We start from the raw sequence: 18,748 nt of genomic DNA on the forward strand, positions 1-18,748 counted from the left end.
TAAAGAGAAATAATATACGCATAATTGGTATTCCAGAGGAGGAAGAGAGAGGGAAAGGTGCTGAAGGTGTACTTGAAGAAATAATAACTGAGAACTTCGTGGATCTGGGGAAGGAAAAAGGCATTGAAATCCAAGAGGCACAGAGAACTCCCTTCAGAAGGAACTTGAATCAATCTTCTGCACGACATATCATAGTGAAACTGGCAAAATACAAGGATAAAGAGAAAATTCTGAAAGCAGCTAGAGATAAACGTGCTGTAACATATAAAGGGAGACCTATAAGACTCATGACTGATCTCTACTGAAACTTGGCAGGCCAGAAAGGAATGGTAGGAGATCTTCAATGTGATGAACAGAAAAAAAATATGCAGCCGAGAATCCTTTATCCAGCAAGTCTGTCATTTAGAATAGAAGGAAAGATAAAGGTCTTCCCAAACAAACAAAAACTGAAGGAATTTGTCACCACTAAACCAGCCCTACAAGAGATCCTAAGGGGGATCCTGGGAGACAAAGTACCAGAGACATCACTACAAGCATAAAACATACAGATATCACAATGACTCTAAACCCGTATCTTTCTATAATAACACTGAATGTAAATGGATTAAATGCGCCAACCAAAAGACATAGGGTATCAGAATGGATAAAAAAACAAGACCCATCTATTTGCTGTCTACAAGAGACTCATTTTAGACCTGAGGACACCTTTAGATTGAGAGTGAGGGGATGGAGAACTATTTATCATGCTACTGGAAGTCAAAAGAAAGCTGGAGTAGCCATACTTATATCAGACAAACTAGACTTTAAATTAAAGGCTGTAACAAGAGATGAAGAAGGGCATTATATAATAATTACAGGGTCTATCCATCAGGAAGAGCTAACAATTATAAATGTCTATGCGCCGAATACCGGAACCCCCAAATATATAAAACTATTACTCACAAACATAAGCAACCTTATTGATAAGAATGTGGTAATTGCAGGGGACTTTAACACCCCACTTACAGAAATGGATAGATCATCTAGACACACAGTCAATAAAGAAACAAGGGCCCTGAATGATACATTGGATCAGATGGACTTGACAGATATATTTAGAACTCTGCATCCCAAAGCAACAGAATATACTTTCTTCTCGAGTGCACATGGAACATTCTCCAAGATACATCGCATACTTGGTCACAAACAGCCCTTCATAAGTATACAAGAATTGAAATCATACCATGCATACTTTCAGACCACAATGCTATGAAGCTTGAAATCAACCACAGGAAAACGTCTGGAAAACCTCCAAAAGCATGGAGGTTAAAGAACACCCTACTAAAGAATGAATGGGTCAACCAGGCAATGAGAAGAAATTAAAAAAATATATGGAAACAAATGAAAATGAAAATACAACAATCCAAACGCTTTGGGATGCAGCGAAGGCAGTCCTGAGAGGAAAATACATTGCAATCCAGGTCCAACTCAAGGAACAAGAAAAATCCCAAATACAAAATCTAACAGCACACCTAAAGGAAATAGAAGCAGAACAGTAAAGACAGCCTAAACCCAGCAGAAGAAGAGAAATAATAAAGATCAGAACAGAAATAAACAACATAGAATCTAAAAAAACTGTAGAGCAGATCAACGAAACCAAGAGTTGGTTTTTTGAAAAAATAAACAAAATTGATAAACCTCTAGGCAGGCTTCTCAAAAAGAAAAGGGAGATGACCCAAATAGATAAAATCATGAATGAAAATGGAATTATTACAACCAATCCCTCAGAGATACAAGCAATTATCAGGGAATACTATGAAAAAGTATATGCCAACAATTTGGACAACCTGGAAAAAATGGACAAATTCCTAAACACCCACAAGCTTCCAAAACTCAATCAGGAGGAAATAGAAAGCTTGAACAGACCCATAACCAGCGAAGAAATTGAATCAGTCATCAAAAATCTCCCGACAAATAAGAGTCCAGGACCAGATGGCTTCCCAGGGGAGTTCTACCAGACGTTTAAAGCAGAGATAATACCTATCCTTCTCAAGCTATTCCAAAAATAGAAAGGGAAGGAAAACTTCCAGACTCATTCTATGAAGCTAGTATGACTTTGATTCCTAAACCAGACAGAGACCCAGTAAAAAAAGAGAACTACAGGCCAATATCTCTGATGAATATGGATGCAAAAATTCTCAATAAGATACTAGCAAATCGAATTCAACAGCATATAAAAAGAATTATTCACCATGATCAAGTGGGATTCATTCCTGGGATGCAGGGAAGGGAGCATTTTCTAATTCATTCTATGAGGCTGGCATTATCTGATATGAAGGCTGGACAAAAAGACACTACAAGAAAAAAATAAAAATAAAAAACTGCAAGCCAATATCCTTTATGAACACTGATGGAAAAGTCTTCAGAAAATTCAGCAAATCAAATTCAGTAAACAGACTATAAACCATGGTCAAGTGGGATTTATTCCTATAACACAAGGATGGTTCAACATACAAAAACTGATCAATATAATATACCATATTAACAGAATGAAAAAAAAAAGGATACATGGTCAACTCAATTGATGCTGAAAAAGCCTTTCACAAAATTCAATACCATTTCATGATAAACATCTAACCTAGAAATAGAAACTACTTCAACATAAATAAAAGCTAAACATGAAAAGCCCACAGTCAACATTATATTCGTAAAAGACTGAAAGCATTTCTCTAAGCTGAAGGATCAAAGTAAGGATGATCACTATCACCACTTCTGTTCAACAGAGTCCTAGATGTTCTACCCAGAGCAATTAGGCAAGAAAAAGAAATGAGAGGCATCCAATTAGAAAAGAAGTAAAACTGTCTATGTTCACAGATGTAAGATCTTACTTGTTGAAAACCATAAATATGCCACAAAAAATATTGGAACTAATAAATGAACTTAGCAAAGTAGCAGTATACAAAAAAACATGCCAAAGTCAATAGTATTAGTATACACTAACAATGAACAATCTAACAAGAAAATTAAGAATGCAGTTTCATTTACAATAGAATCAAAAAAATATAATACTCAGGATTTAACTTAACCAAGGAGGTAAACGACATGTGAAATGAAAACTATAAAATAATGCTTAAAGAAATCATTAAGAAGACAAACAAACGGAAAAACATGCCATGTTCCTGGATTGGAAAATAATATTACAACAAAAGAAACAACAGATATACGGGACTTCATAAATTTTTAAAAAACATTTTTGCATTGACAATACTAATAGACTATAAAGGCATCCTACAGACGGGGAGAATATGTTTGCAAATCAGGTATCTGATGAGGGAGTAATATTTCAAGTACATAAAAAGCTCTCAAAGCTTAACAATAGAAGTAAGAAAAACAGCCTGATTAAGCAATGTGCAAAGGATTTGAATAAATACTTCTTCAAAGAAAATATGCAAATGGTCAATAAGTACATAAAAATATGCTTAACACCACTAAACATTACAGAAATGCAAATCAAAACTAGAACGAAATATCACTTTGCACTATTAGGATGGCTACTGTGGAAAGAAACAGAAAATAACAAGTGTCAGCAAGTAGGTGGAAAAACTGGAACCCTTGTGCACTGTTGGTGGGAATGTAAAATGGCAAAGCTGCTGTGATGGCAAGTTCCTCAAAAATCTAAAAATAGAATTACCACAGTATCCAGCAATTGCACTTCTGGGTATATACCTAAAAGAATTAAAAACAAGGTCACCAGGGTATGTTTGTATACCCATGTTCATAACAGCATTATTCACAAGCCAAAACATGTTAAGTACCCAAGTATTGTCCATCTTCGAAGGGGGGGGGTAAGCAAAATGTGGTATCTACCTATAATCGAATATTATAAAGCCTTAAAAAGAAAGGGAATTCTGACATATGCTACAACATGGATGAATCTTGAGAATATAATGGTAAGTAAAATAAGCCGGTCATAAAAAGGCAAATACTTCATGATTCCAGTTAATGAGGGACTTAGAATAGTCAAAATCATAGAGTCATAAAGTAGAATGGTAGTTGCTAGGGGCTGGAATAAGAGGAGAATAAGTTAGTGTTTGATGTATATAGAGTTTCAGGTTTTTTTTTTTTTTTCTTCAGTTTATTTATTTTGAGAGAGAAAGAGCAAATGGGGGAGCAGTAAAGAGAGAGGACAGAGCAAGAATCCTAACAGGGTCTGCACCAGTGTGGAGCCTGATATGGGGCTTGAACCCATGAACCATGAAATCATGACCTGAGGTGAAGTCAGGTGCTTAATCAACTGAGCCACCCAGGTACCCCTAGAGTTTCAGTTTTACAAGATGTTTAGAATTATGGGAGGACTGCAGTGATGGTAGGTCCAGATTATGAATGGATTTAATATCTATGAAAAGTTAATTACAAATAGGTGGTATATACACAAATAAACTCAAAATGGATGAAAGCCCTAAACGTAAGACAGGAAGCCATCAAAATCCTTGAGGAAAAAGCAGGCAAAAACCTTTCTGAACTTGGTCGCAGCAACTTCTTACTCAACATGTCTCTGGAGGCAAGAGAAACCAAAGCAAAAATGAACTATTGGGACCTCATCAAAACAAAAAGCTTCTGCACAGCAAAGGAAACAATTAGCAAAACTAAAAGGCAACCGATGGAATGGGAGAAGATATTTGCAATCGACATATCAGATAAAGGGTTAGTATCCAAATCTATAAAGAACTTATCAAACTCAACACCCAAAAAGCAAATAATCCAGTGAAGAAATAGGCAAAAGACATGAACAGACACTTCTCCAAAGAAGACACCCAGATGGCCACCCGATACATGAAAAAAGTATTCAACATTGCTCATCATCAGGGGAATACAAATCAAAACCACAATGAGCTACCACCTCACACCTGTCAGAATGGCTAACATGAACAACTCAGACAACACCAGATGTTGGCGAGGATGTGGAGAAAGAGGATCTCCTTTGCACTGCTGGTGGGAATGCAAGCTGGTGCAGCCACTCTGGAAAACAGTATGGAGGTTCCTCAAAAAATTAAAAATAGAACTACCCTACGACCCAGCAATTGCACTAGCAGTTATTTGTCCAAGGGATACAGGTATGCTGTTTTGAAGGGGCACATGCACCCCAATGTTTATAGCAGCACTATCAACAATAGCCAAAGTATGGAAAGAGCCCAAATGTCCATCAATGGATGAATGGATAAGGAAGATGTGTTGTGTATATATATATATATATACGACAGAGTATTACTCGGCAATCAAAAAGAATGAAATCTTGCCATTTGCAACTACATAGACAGAACTGGAGGGTATTATGGAAGACAAATTCCATATGACTTCACTCATATGAGAACACTAAGATACAAAAAAGATGAACATAAGGGAAGGGAAGCAAAAATAATATAAAAACAGGGTGGGAGATAAAACATAAGAGACTCTTAAACATAGAGAACAAACAGAGCGTTGCTGGAGGGGTTGTGGGATGGGGCATGGGCTAAATGGGTAAGGGGCATTAAAGAATCTACTCCTGAAATCATTGTTGCACCACGTGCTAACTTCGATGTATTTTATAAAATATAAATTATTAGATAAAATAAAATAAAATAAAATAAAATAAAATAAAATAAAATAAAATAAAATAAAATTGCTTGTATATAATTACTAAAAACAACTAAATAAAAATAGGTGGTAAATTTTATCTTATGTGTATAAATAAAATACAAAGATTTAAAATTTTTGGAAAAAAAGAGTAATTTCATGTCACGATAAATATAAAGCTAGTTATTAAATACAAGACCGTGGAATTAGAACAAACTTCATCAAATATTTGGCTGTTTTATGTTTTGGGGATTAACAAAACCATGGGCAACCATAACACATTAATAGTTCAGTGTCATTTAAAATATATAGCTTTTAATTCAAATCCCTTTAGGTAGGTGGAGTTCTCAATTACCAAAAGGATTAGGATTCATCCTTTGGCCGATTAAACATTTTATATACTTTGGTATGCAAGCTGGAATTACCATTTACTCTAGTACAAATACTAGTAATGCTTCTGTGAGCAATAGGGAGGAATTTACTCACTAGGAGCAGGCTTTAAAACCTCATTATTTTATGTTTAGCAATTCATACACTAAATGTTTTTGTAAGAGAACCCATTCATTTCTTTCATCTGCAATATATTTATAATGATCACAAAAAAATTAACTTTGGCTTAAGAGGACAAATACATTTAAAAGTAAGATATAAATGTGCTGTCTTGCAGATATATTCCATGCTGGTTTTAAGGAAAAAACAGTATGCATGAGTTTGGCATTCAGGTCATCATTTTATTTATTTTTATTTTTTGATTTTAAATTTATTTCTTTCAATTTAATTTAGTTAACATACAGTATAGTATTGATTTCAGGAGTAGAACCCAGTGACTCATCCCTTACATATAACTCCCAGTACTCAACCCAACAAGTGCTCTCCTTAATGCCCATCACCCATTTAGCACCCCTCCCCCCAACAAACCTCCCCTCTAGCAACCCCTAGTTTGTTCTCTATATTTAAGAGTCACTCATGGTTTGCCTCTCTCTCTGGTTTTATCTTATTTGTCTTTCCCTTCCCCTATGTTCATCTGTTGTGTTCCTTAAATTCCACAGATGAGTGAAATCATGTTGTCTTTCTATGTCTGATTATTTTTAGTTCCATCATATTTTAGTTCCATCCATGTTGCTGCAAATAGCACAATTTCATTCTATTTGAATGCCAAGTAGTATTCCATTGTTTGTGTGTGTGTGTGTGTGTGTGTGTGTGTGTGTGTGTGTATACATGTGTGTACTCACCAAATCTTCTTTATCCATTCATCAGTCGATGGATGTTTGGGCTCTTTCAATAATTTGGCTATTGTTCATAGCACTGCTATAAACATTGGGTGCATGTGTCCCTTTGAATCAGGAGTTTTGTATCCTTTGGATAAATATTTAGTAGCGCAATTGCTGGGTCATAGAGTAGTTCTATTTTTAAGTTTTTGAGGAACCATCATACTCTTTTCCAGAGTGGTTGTACCAGTTTGCATTCCCACCAACAGTGCAAAAGAGATCCTCTTTCTCCGCGTCTTCACCAATATCTGTTGGTTCCTGGGTTGTTCATTTTAGCCATTCTGACAGGTGTGAGGTGGTAGCTCATTGTGGTTTTGATTTGTATTTCCCTGATGATGAGTGATGTGGAGCATTTTTTCATGTGTTGGTTGGCCATCTGGATGTCTTCTTTGGAGAAATGTATATTCATGTCTTTTGCCCATTTCTTCACTGGATTATTTGCTTTTTGGGTGTTGAGTTTAAGTTCTTTATAGATTTTGGATACTAACCCTTTATCTGATATGTCGTTTGCAAATATCTTCTCCCATTCCATCACTTTCCTTCAAGTTTTGTTGTTTCCTACGCTGTGTAGAAGCTTTTTATCTTGATGAGGTCCCAAAAGTTCATTTTTGCTTTTGTTTCCCTTGTCATCTGGGACATGTCTACTAAGAAGTTGCTGTGGCTGAGGTCAAAAAGGTTGTTGCCTTCTTTCTCCTCTAGGATTTTGAAGGTTTCCTGCCTAACATTTAGGTCTTTCATCCATTTTGAGTTTATTTTTGTGTATGGTGTTAGAAAGTGGTCCAGGTACATTCTTCTCACTGTCCAGTTCTCCCAACACCATTTGTTGAAGAGACTGTCTTTTTTCCAGTGGATACTCTTTCCTAGTTTGTCAAAGATTAAATGGCCATACATTTGTGGGTCCATTTCTGAGTTCTCTATTCTGTTCCACTGATCTATATATCTGTTTTTGTGCCAGTACCATACTGTCTTGATGATTACAGCTTTGTAATACAGCTTAAAGTCCAGAATTGTGATCCCTCCCGCTTGGGTTTTCTTTTTCAACATTAATCTGGCTATTCAGGGTCTTTTCTGGTTCCATACAAATTTTAGGATTGTTTGTTCTATCTCTGTGAAGAATGCTGGTGTGATTTTAATAGGGATTGCACTGAATATGTAGATTGCTTTGGGTAGTATTTACATTTTAACAATATTTGTTCTTCCAATCCATGAGCATGGAATGTTTCTACCTTTTTTTGTGTCTTCTTTAATTTCTTTCATAAGCTTTCTATAGTTTTCAGCATACAGATCTTTTGCATCTTTGGTTAGATTTATTCCTAGGTATCTTAAGGTTTCTGGTGCAATTGTAAATGGGATCAATTCCTTGATTTCTGTTTCTCTGCTTCATTATTGGTATACAGAAATTATTGGTGTATAGAAATGCAACGGATGCAACTGATGTTGATTTTATATCCTGCAACTTTGCTGAATTCACATACCAGTTCTAGCAGGTTTTTGGTGGTTTCGGGTTTTCCAGGTTGAATATCATGACATCTGTGAAGAGTAGAAGTTGGACTTCTTTGCAATTTGTATGCCATTTATTTCTTTTTGTTGTTTGACTGCTGAAGTTAGGACCTCCAGTACTATGTTGCACGACAGTGGTAAGGGTGGACATCCCTGTTGTGTTCCTGACCTTCAGGGGAAAGCTTTCAGTTTTTCCCCACTGAAGATGATATTAGCCATGGGCTTTTCATATATGTGGCTTTTATAATGTTGAGGTATATTCCTTCTATCCCTACTGTTTGAGGGCTTTATCAAGAAAGGATGCTGTATTTTGTCAAAAGCTTTTCTGCATCTATTGATCCTTTCAACAGATCACCATTTAAAAATTGTTTGGAATTAATAAATACTTTTACGTCAGCTGATAGCTTGCAAAACTCTCCGGAGTCAACAGTACTATCTCAGCATGCTCTGCTCTCCTGACTGCTTTGTTTTAAATCTGTTATGACTCACCTGCAAAGACTGATTCTAGAGTTTATTTCAGAAACAAAAATTTTTTGCGCCTTAGGCCATGGGGGGTGGGGTGGAAGGAGAAAACCAAAAAACACTGTCTTTGAGAATGCTGACCAGATGCTGTGTCCCAGGCACTATGTGTTTTCCTAGAGTGGAAGGGCTAGGTCCTATTATTTGCCAGAAGCACTGTAATTTAAGTTCTTTCAAAAATCATATTAAAAAAGAAAAAAACGATGGCCTCTTAATTTGTAAAAAGTAATGCTACATACTTTATTTCACCATACATTTTAATTACTTTGTATTTCTAAACATGGATACTAAAAGCATTCTCAAGTATTTTCAAAGCACCCAACTGACATGAATGATACCAAGATCTTTGTGCTATAAGAGTGCAATGGATTCTTCAGTCAATAAAAATTACAGTTTCTTCTTACTCCATAATTTCGGGTAGCTTTCCACAAAACATCAATGGAAAACTGGCTGTCTTCGTTTTGGGGAAAAGGCAGCCATGGTGCAACTAAATATTTCCTTTTGGGCATTTCTGTTTTACTTGTTAATATACAATATGCAGAATCCATTATGAGTATAGACAATTTCTACAAAGATAAATGTATACTTCTTGGTCAAAACATTTTTAAGTGACTTAATTTAAATGTTAATTTTAAAATCTTCTTAACTGTACCAATGTAACAGTTTCAAGGCCCATGACATTTAATGTTAATAGCCTTTTTTTAAAAATGTTTTTTTTAATGTTTATTTATTTTAGAGACAATGCCAGAGACAGAGTGCAAGAAGAGGAGGGGCAGACAGAGGGAGACACAGAATCCGAAGCCGACTCCAGGCTCTGAGCTGCCAGCCCAGAGACAGATGCGGGGCTCAAACTCACAAACCATGAGATCATGACTGAGTCGAAGTCGGACGCTTAACTGACTGAGCCACTCAGGCACCCCAATGTTAATTAATAGCCTTTAAGTTCATAGTACACCAACTATAATGGATAGAAACTGACTTAGTTCATGTTGAATATAAGTAGATGACAGTTCAAAAAATTTTAGGTACTTAATGTACATTACTACACAGGATATTAAAACATGATGAACTACCACAATCATTTAAGTTTTTTGGCATAATATGTGAGGCTTGGAGATGCCATGAAGTGTAAAAGACACTAGTGAAGTGCTCAAGTAAAGAAACTTGTTTTATTTCTTTAAATTTTTTAAATGTTTTATTTCTGAGACAGAGAGAGAGCATGAGTGGGGGAGGGGAAGGGAGAGAGGGAGACACAGAATCAGAAGCAGGCTCTAGGCTCTGAGCGGTCAGCACAGAGCCCGATGGGGGACTTGAACTCACAAACCGTGAGATCATGACCTGAGCCTAAGTAGGTCGCTCGACTGACTAAGCCACCCAGGCACCCTGAACAAACTTGTTTTAAAAGTCTATACTATAGGGGTGTGTGGGTGGCTCAGTCAATTGAGTGTCTGACTCTTGGTTTCAGCTCAGGTCATGGTCTCATGGTTTGCAAGTTCGAGACCCACGTGGGGCTCTGAGCTGCTTATGCAGAGCCCACTTGGGATTCTCTCTCTCCTTCTCTCTCCCAAAATAGAGAAATAATCTTAAAAAAAAAAAAGTCTATGTTACAATCTAAACCAATGAAAAGGTAACTAGGAAAAGTTAAAATGGCAGCACAATTTTGTCAATTACAGACAAAGATTGAAAGACATCTTCAGATAATTAAGAATCACTGTTTAGGGTACCTGACTACTTCGCAAGCACTGTATAATAGAGCAAAACATGTAATTTTATTTTCATTATTGTATAGTCAGTAAGAGCTGAGTATCTAAGGGTACCAAACACTGCTTTAAAATGAAATTTCTAAAGTTCTACTAATAATATAAATACCCAATTTCATAATGTTGTCCAAAAAACCTGAGTTTCATAAACTTCCTTCCATTTATGTAGAAAATACAATATTACTGCGCTGTGTCTATCGTCAGCAGTATGCGATCCTGGATATCAGATTAAGAACACATCTATATTCAGAAAGCAGGTGTGAAGAAACATCAAACCATGGAACATAATCTGCTACTAAATGTCATATCCGTCTCCTGGTAAAAGACTGCCTAATGTTTTAGATATCTGATGACCCAATTTACATCTACTCAGTTATCCAAAGAATATTTTGTTCAGCCTGCTTGATAGTAGCAGAAAACGTTCAACAGTCTCTTTTTATTTTCTTAAGAATATGGGTGTCTGTGGGGGGAGGTCTATATTTGTCATTGAAGCCATTCAGAGCAAATACATTGCCAAAATGGAATAGGTACAGCTGTTGGCGGTTGTTGAAATGTGTGCATGGCTTTCTTCTCCCAAGGTAGTTGGAGGCAGGGAGGAGGAAGGGGAGAGGAACAGGACAGATCACCTGCCATGTATCAGGATGACAAGAGACCAATTTTAAACTGTGACAGAGTGAAGAAAAAGTTCAGGAAATATGAGAGAATAAAATGAGGGCTTGACTTTAGAATGTCTGATTGAGATCAAGAACAGACCCCCCAACTCAATGATTTAATGTTTTTCTTGGAGAAATAACTGGGTTTGGCCAGGATTAGAGTGTTGGAATGTTAGAAATGATATAAATTAAGGGTATTTGCAAGAGACTGTAACGATGTATCATGGACAGGGAGGGAGGTGGAAGTGAGAGGGGGATGGGTGGATATAAAGCAGCAGAGATCTCAGTAAGATACAAGAAATGTTGAAGGGAGGGCACTTAGGCAGGCAGCCTAGAAGGGCAGGAGGTGGTAGTGGGAGAGTGGGACATATGATTAGTGACTCTTGGGACAGTATATTTTCTGGTACCTGCAAGGTACAGGGAGTTAACTGAAGTAGCTGAGGTGGGAAGGTTATGATGCTGGGTTGGGGTCATCTCTGTGGACCATGAAATCATCTGAAATTATGGCAACACTTAGGTAACTGTCTGGGAGGCATTATACCTCCAGTAAACTAGCAAACTGGTAGGTGTTAGCCATGAAAAATGGAAGATGGTTGGTATAGCTAGGTGGCAGAAGCCTCAAAGGAATAAATGTGCAGAAATTTAGGGCAGACATAATTTGTGCATGTCATTTGCTTCCCAGGGGACGTATGGTGAAGTCTGAAGATTTTTTTTTTTTTTTTATTACTACTGGTATTTAGAGGTAGAGACCAGGAATACTGCTAAACCTCCTACAGTGCACATGACGGCTCCTCACAACAGAGGATTAACCAGCTCCATATGTCAATAACACTATGGTTGAGAAACTGTGAGGTAGGAGAAAGAGCATAGGCAAAGGCATGGCAATGAGGAAAACTAGTGCATGCTCAGTGCAGGACAGCAGCAGGGGAACTCCGGGATTAAAGCTGGATCTGAGGTGAGGGCTACACAGCATGCACCCTAGGGAACCAGCGTCTAACTTAGAGGACAAAGAGGAGCTACTCCAGGTCTCTGAGAAAAAACAATGACACAGTATCACTGACTTGGGAGGTTTGCATGACTGGGGCCTTGACAGTAATTTCTTTTCAGTTTACAAGCACTTTGTAAGCATGACTCTAACCGTAACACTTCAGTGAGGTCTCACATCCTTGACAGGAGAGACACTATGTCCCACAGTTGACCAGGCACACACAGCAGGCTAGCCTGAAGTTCAAACTTTAAACCACCACCCCACCACCTATACCTACTAAAAATAGAGAAAACGTGAAAAAGCTTTATTTCCTCTTTCGTCATTTCCAATGTTTAGTTAGAGGTGCTGAGGAACAAAAAATGGCAGGAAGCATGATGAGGGAAAAGAAAAAAAGGCCTTAATTAATATAAGAAATATGCAAATACTTCCTGAAAAATTGACTGCAAACTGTACTGCTCAATTTTGGAAATACGAAAGCTAAAACATGGGTCACTATTCTTCATTTTAATTCCTTCTCTTCAAGAAGAAAATCACTAACTCAAGCTTCCTAAATTTTTTAGCTCTTCGGTAAGCTGTTTGGCTCACTTCAGTTACGTTCTATAATGATGGTAATTTATAAAAGGCTGAACATAACCAAGGCAATCTGTTTCTAAGAACAAAATATTACCTTGATTCAGGTTGCTGTTTCTATTCCTCTCCCTGAAAATAAACTAGACACCAAATAAGGTTACTAAGGCAATAATGACCCCAAATAAATCAGATCCTTTCTGACAGGTAAAGAATTTAATCTGCTGGCACAATGATAGCCATAATGCCAAAGTGTCACTTATTCCTTCTCAGTGCACCAAATGGAGCCTTAGTGACATTTAAGAGCTAATATGATTTCAATGGTGCTCTTTCCATACTTACGGAGAGCTTGTTTACCAGACAATGTTTTGGTGAACATTAATCAGAAAGAGAAGCCCAATTTTTCAAACTACATGTATGCATCAGACTAAATAAAATTTACAATGGAATTCTCCCTATAATTTTCATAGCTCAGATAAGAGTTTCCCTATGCACAGATCAAATTTTGAGGGCTAGGGCTACTCTGACATTGCAAAGAATATAAGACATGTTACCAAAGTGCAAGTAAATTAATCTGTATAACCAAATTATAGATAATAAGTCCAATGAACATGAAATAAAAATTAAGTGCAATAATACTGGTAGGTGGATTTTAACAGAGAGCTACAATTCACTTTTCTTCTGTAAGAAAAACACTGTATTTTATTTTTTAAAAATTTACATCCAAATTAGTTAGCATATAGTGCAACAATGATTTCAGGAGTAGATTCCTTAATGCCCCTTACCCGTTTATCCCATCCCCCCTCCCACAACCCCACCAGTAACCCTCTGTTCTCCATATTTAAGAGTCTCTGATGTTTTGTCCCCCTCCCTGTTTTTATATTATTTTTGTTTCCCTTCCCTTATGTTCATCTGTTTTGTCTCTTAAAGTCCTCATATGAGTGAAGCCATGATATTTGTCTTTCTCTGACTGACGAATTTCACTTACAATAGTATCCTCCAGTTCCATCCACATAGTTGCAAATGGCAAGATTTCATTCTTTTTGATTACTGAGTAATACTCCATCATACACACACACACACACACACACACACACACCACATCTTCTTTATCCATTCATCCATCGATGGACATTTGGGCTCTTTCCACACTTTCATACTTTGGCTATTGTTGATAGTGCTGCTATAACATTGGGGTGCATATGTCCCTTCGAAATAGCACACCTGTATCCTATGGATAAATACCTAGTAGTGCAATTGCTGGGTCGTAGGGTAGTTCTATTTTTAGTTTTTTGAGAAACCTCCATAGTGTTTTCCCACCAACAATGCAAAAGAGATCCTCTTTCTCCGCATCCTCGCCAACATCTGTTGTTGCCTGAGTTGTTAATGTTAGCCATTCTGACAGGTGTGAGGTGGTAGCTCAGTGTGGTTTTGACTTGTGTTTCCCTGATGATGAGTGATGTAGAGCATTTTTCATATGTCAGTTGGCCATCTGGATGTCTTCTTTGGAGAAGTGTCTTTTCATGTATTTTGCCCATTTCTTCACTGGATTATTCGCTTTTTGGGTGTTGAGTTTGATAAGTTCTTTATAGATTTTGGATACTAACCCTTTATCTGCAAATATCTTCTCCCATTCTGTTGGTTGCCTTTTAGTTTTGTTGATTGTTTCCTTCGCTGTGCAGAAGCTTTTTATTTTGATGAGGTCCCAATAGTTCATTTTTGCTTTTGTTCCCCTTGCCTCCGCAGATGTGTTGAGTAAGAAGTTGCTGTGGCTAAGATCAAAGAGGTTTTTGCCTAATTTCTCCTTGGGGATTTTGATGGCTTCCTGTCTTACATTTAGGTCTTTCATCCATTTTGAATTTATTTTTGTGTATGGTGTAAGAAAGTGGTCCAGGTTCATTCTTCTGCATATCGCTGTCCAGTTTTCCCAGCACCACTTGCTGAAGAGACGGTCTTTATTCTATTGGATATTCTTTCCTGCTTTGCCAAAGATCAGTTGGCCATACATTTAAGGGTCCATTTCTGGGTTCTCTATCCTGTTCCACTGATCTGAGTGTCTGTTCTTGTGCCAGTACCATACCGTCTTGATGATTACAGTTTTGTAATGCAGGTTGAAGTCTACCTTATCCTGTATTTGTTATGCTACAGGCACTATGGTAGATACTCTTCATGTGTTCTCTAATTTTATCCCTTACCCTACAATGTAGGAAATGTTAACATCCTCATTTGGGGGGTTTGAAGCTTATGTGAAATAATTTGTTCAGGTGGTCAGTGGTAAAGGCAGGATTAAAACCCAGACCTACTGGACTCCAAAGCCTGTATTCTTAAACACAATGCGACACTGTCTGCCTTTATGGATTTTTCTCACTTTCATTCTTTCCTTCATCATTCAAATAGGCAATTGCTAGGCACAAGCCCTGTGTCAGGAGCTGGGGCTAAAACGATAAACAGAGCAGACAACTCTTGTTAAGAGCTGACAATCTCCTACAGGAAAAGGACAAGTAAACAAGCAATTATGACAGAGTATTAGCTGTTACACTGGGGGTCAGAGACAGCTTCCCCCCAAAAAAGGGAGCGCTCAGTTGAGAGCTGAAGGATATGTAAAAGTCAGCCAGTTGAACAGAGGCATGGGAGTTCAGAGTGTTTTGGGCAGAAGAAATAGCATGTAAGTTCCATTTGGCAGGAACACAAAGAGGGGGTTTAGAGAGAGCTCAGATGGCGGTAACACACAGCAGGGACTAGACTAGGGAGGCCCTTGGGTGCTGTGATCAGGAGCACAAAATTCTTCCTGATGGTTATGAGGTGTCACTAAGAGATTTTAATAAGGGTGTGATTAAGATGAAATCTCTACTTTAGGATTTTATCTGAACACTGGACTTGAGAGAAGGACACTGGTGACTATGAGACCAAGTTGGAAGGCTGTTAAGGTATAGTAAGATATAATATAATATGGTGTAAACCTGGGTAGGTGAAATAGTGGTTTCAAAAGGCTGTTAGGAGGCAAAGTCAGGAGGATTTGGTAACTGGAAGTAAGAGTGAGAAAGAGAGGGAATAAGAATGATTCTTGTAAATAGCTTGACCACCAGGGAGACAAGATAGAAAGCAAAGCAGAATGAGGAGGTTTGGAAGGTAACATAACATGTTCTATTTGGGGCATGTGGAGTTTGAAATGCCTGTGAATTACAGGAATGGTAAAATCTGTAAGAGAGATCAGGATAGGAGACATAAATTTGGGAGTTGGGGGCATAACTAATGTAACTGATTTAAGCCAAGGAAGTGAACAAACAATCAATAAAGTGCCCAAGAAGAGTGTTTAGTGTAAAAAGGGAAGAGGGCTGAGGACAAAATCCTGAGCCTTACCCAACATCTATGAGTCAGAGAGACAAAGAGGAGCCCATAGTGGGTTCTAAAAGGAAAGCAAGCCCATTTAAGAAAGCAAATATTATAAAGATAGAAAAGTTGTGTCAGATAGTGCCTAGAGATTAAATCAGAATCAAAAGGACAGGGGATTGTGGTAGGAATTCTGGGAGATAAGCAGTAGGTATGACTCGGGGACTGGTGCCTGAAATGAGGTGGGGGTGTTGACCTATGGGGATGGTTATTAAATAGAACAGACAGTTAAAGATTAAAATCATTTGGGAAAGTGTTTTGTGAAGTAATTATTTATGTGCTTAATTATAAGAGGATCATTTACAAAAAATCAGTGACCTCAGGAGACACGACTGAAAGCACAGTTTTCAAATTTGTCTAGTCAAGACAAGTTTCAAGAGCCTCACTGAAGCCGTCCCTCACTCTTGCTCTGGTTTCCTTTGTCCTTTCTCTCCAGTTTGAGCCATACACTCATTCTGCAGCCTCCTATGCCCATTATAAAGCTGATCCCCCCTGGTATTCTTTCACATACCCACATGAAACACCATGCCCAGGTGTTTCTTTGTGGTTTAGTTGATAGTTCACAATGACCCATTTTCTTGTGTATTTTCTCTCTTCCCCAAGGGGCTACAGGAAACAACAAAAAGCTAGGGACTGCCAGTTCTGTTCACACAGGTATGTGATAACTGCTCAAGATATGTTTGCTAACTGAATGACCAAAACGGTAGAATCATTTTGGTAGTAGAATCTGAAACTAATTGAATCTTTAGTGTTTTCAACCAAGGGCCATTACCTTTTATTGGGTCATGAAATCAATTTCATTAACATTTTAAAATAAAGTGTACCACACACGGTATGGGTGAAATCTGTTATGTAAAAATGTTTATTACATGTATAGGTATATACCTATAAGTATACATGGTACAACTATGTGTATACAGGTTATGATGTAAAATGTTTTCTTACTATCGTTCTCAGTCAGAAACACTCTAAAGCCACTGCCTCAAGCTAGGTGATACAATCCCTAGTTTTACAAATGGGAGACAGTCTCAAAGACTAACAAAGACTTGACCAAAACCAAGGCTGTGAGGGGAAAAACCCAAAGATCAACCTCATTGGATGCCAAGACACCGCTCCCTATAGAACCCTGGCTCTGGCCACTCATAGCCATTGTGCATGGTTGTTTAATAACGTTCACTTAACCTATGATTATAAATGTCTGAAATATGGTATCAAACGGAGAAATGACTTCAATTATCTTGTCTAATCTTAACAGCTTTTATAGGGTAAATTTATCAGTTAATGATTTAAATGACTTAATTGATCATGGATATAAGGAGATTATGTTTTTATTTCTAGAACCATAAAACATGACTATCAAACACCTTTGCACAGGATCAATGAACAGATTACAACATATCTCACATACTGAAATATAATTGTGTTTTTAATGCACAGGAAAAAAATCATACTTCATGCAACAAATACCAAGAACCATTTGAATCAAAGGAAGAAATTCCATGTTGCTATTTCCATATAATAAATAATATATTGTACTAATATAGTAAGGAAAAAGATAACTTAAAAATGTTTGATATATATATTGAACTTGAGAAGAGTCTCTACAAAGTGGTTATGGCCAATACACTGCTCCCTCTATGGAAATACAACTAATATAATAAGCACTCATTACATTTGATCCTTCTTTTTCTTTCTTGCTTTCTTTTTTTTTTTAAAGATAACATTTGTGGTATTGATAGCATTTTTACTTTTCATAATTACAAAAAAAGTTCATCTTTGTCAAAGCACACTGAGCTTACTGGAGTACCTTCCATTTTTTTACAATAAGAAGTTGGTGTACAAAAGTTAAACACCATGTGGAAGCAACCAGATAAATACAGAATGTGGGGCATACTGTAATACAAGTGGTTTGGACTATTTAGAAAGTTAGTATCATTAAAAAAAGGGGAGGGGCAAGGTGGTAGCTAGATTAAGAGAAAGTAAAATAACTACATATGTGAGTTTTGATTGGATCCTAAATAGGAAAGAAAGAAAGGTAGTTATGAAGGTGTTTTTGTTTTTGTTTTTAAGTTTATTTATTTTTGAGACAGAGAGAGACAGAGCATGAACGGGGGAGGGGCAGAGAGAGAGGGAGACACAGAATCGGAAGCAGGCTCCAGGCTCTGAGCCATCAGCCCAGAGTCCGACGCGGGGCTTGAACTCACGGACCACGAGATTGTGACCTGAGCTGAAGTCGGACACTTAACCGACTGAGCCACCCAGGCGCCCCATGAAGGTGTTTTTGAAACAACTGTAAAATGTGAATATAGATGGATTATTAAATGACATCATGGAATAACTACTAATTTTCTTAGATGTAATAACAGTATCATGGTTGTATATGAGAACATCAACTCACATTCAATTAGTTCAGGAAAACTTTATTTACGTATATATGAATGAGTGTATATATGTTAAAATATAGCAAAATGTTCAATATTGTTCAATCTAGGCTAAGAGTATTCTAAC

At 37.3% G+C, this 18,748-nt stretch overlaps 1 protein-coding gene and 1 long non-coding RNA gene across 2 annotated transcripts in view; one reads left to right on the plus strand and one right to left on the minus strand.

The window, feature by feature from the left end:
- Nucleotides 1-18,748, minus strand: part of ITFG1 (integrin alpha FG-GAP repeat containing 1) — a 342,666-nt gene that overhangs the window by 273,299 nt on the left and 50,619 nt on the right. The window lies entirely within an intron of this gene.
- LOC125915223 (uncharacterized) lies at nucleotides 15,447-16,929 on the plus strand. The gene is made up of 3 exons (XR_007455610.1): nucleotides 15,447-15,515; nucleotides 15,707-15,777; nucleotides 16,844-16,929. It is a non-coding gene; the product is annotated as an uncharacterized LOC125915223 (long non-coding RNA).

This window comes from Panthera uncia (genome assembly GCF_023721935.1).
Source record: "Panthera uncia isolate 11264 chromosome E2 unlocalized genomic scaffold, Puncia_PCG_1.0 HiC_scaffold_19, whole genome shotgun sequence".
NCBI classification, from domain to species: Eukaryota; Metazoa; Chordata; class Mammalia; order Carnivora; family Felidae; genus Panthera; species Panthera uncia.